Below are 1,066 nucleotides of genomic sequence, written 5' to 3'. Positions count from 1 at the left end.
ACGCTTGATGTGGCCTGTGGCGTGGCATGCCCATCCCGTAGTTTGCCTTTCGTCAGATGGGCGAGAAGGGGCACAATACTTCCCATTTAGGTGCTGGGTCAACACGGGAACACCAGAAAGTAACCCGTTGAAATATTTGCAATCGAAAAACGAGTACAAATTTTTGTCGATGGTGGGATTCGAACCCGGGACCTTCTGCATGGCAAGCAAGCGCGTTACCACTGGACCAACCGTGCCCCCGTGGTTAGGTGGTAGAGAACGCCTCCAGCGTGGTTAGGTGGTAGAGAGCGCCTCCAGCGTTCCAACCTAAGTAGGCTGCCAAATATTAACCTGTTTAATAATAATGACGTGGGAAGATAGGACTCTTGAAAAGTTTCAACAACTTTGAGAAGCACTGTTCTAGAGCAGCGCCCTAGAATGAATAGAACAGTGCCCTTACTGGTTCAAAGTTTAGCACGTGAATAGAAAATGTAATGGGAATTTCAAGGTAAATAAAGAATGAAGTAAGTTTGAAATGCTAGGGAAATTTTTCTTGGAAAATCTTTGAATGTAATATCACCTTCCTTGCATGTGTTCTGTTGCCTTTGTGTGTGTTCCATGAGTATCACACTAGCCTTGTAGACCGGAGGTTCCGGGTTCAATTCCAAGTAAGATTGAAGTTTTTTTTGGCTCTGTTCTCGGGATGCACTCAGATTCGTGAGAACAACGTGAGCTTTTATCTAGTACCTACCAGTGGTGGCATTACCAGGGTAAAAAGATTGATGATAAATGGGGATCAGCAATAAGGGAAGAACTTAATTGTGTTGTGATACCCACAAAAGTTGTGAAGATGCTTTCTGATTTACCACAAATAAAATTCATACTTTAGCAATGATACAGTTTAATGGATTTTTGCTTGCCGTTTATATGTTTATGGCCAGCCTAGTTAGCTTAAACCGGTCTTAAATTAACGACTGAAGTGTTATCAAATTTTTTTTTTGGTTTTAGGTCATAGGTCGTCGCGACAAATTTCAAGATCAGAGCTCATTTGTGTGAGAAAATGTGAAAAAAAAAAAATCCCGCAAAA

Source organism: Diaphorina citri, unplaced genomic scaffold, assembly GCF_000475195.1.
Source record: "Diaphorina citri unplaced genomic scaffold, Diaci psyllid genome assembly version 1.1 scaffold1587, whole genome shotgun sequence".
NCBI classification, from domain to species: domain Eukaryota; kingdom Metazoa; phylum Arthropoda; class Insecta; order Hemiptera; family Psyllidae; genus Diaphorina; species Diaphorina citri.
This window is presented reverse-complemented; position numbering follows the sequence as displayed.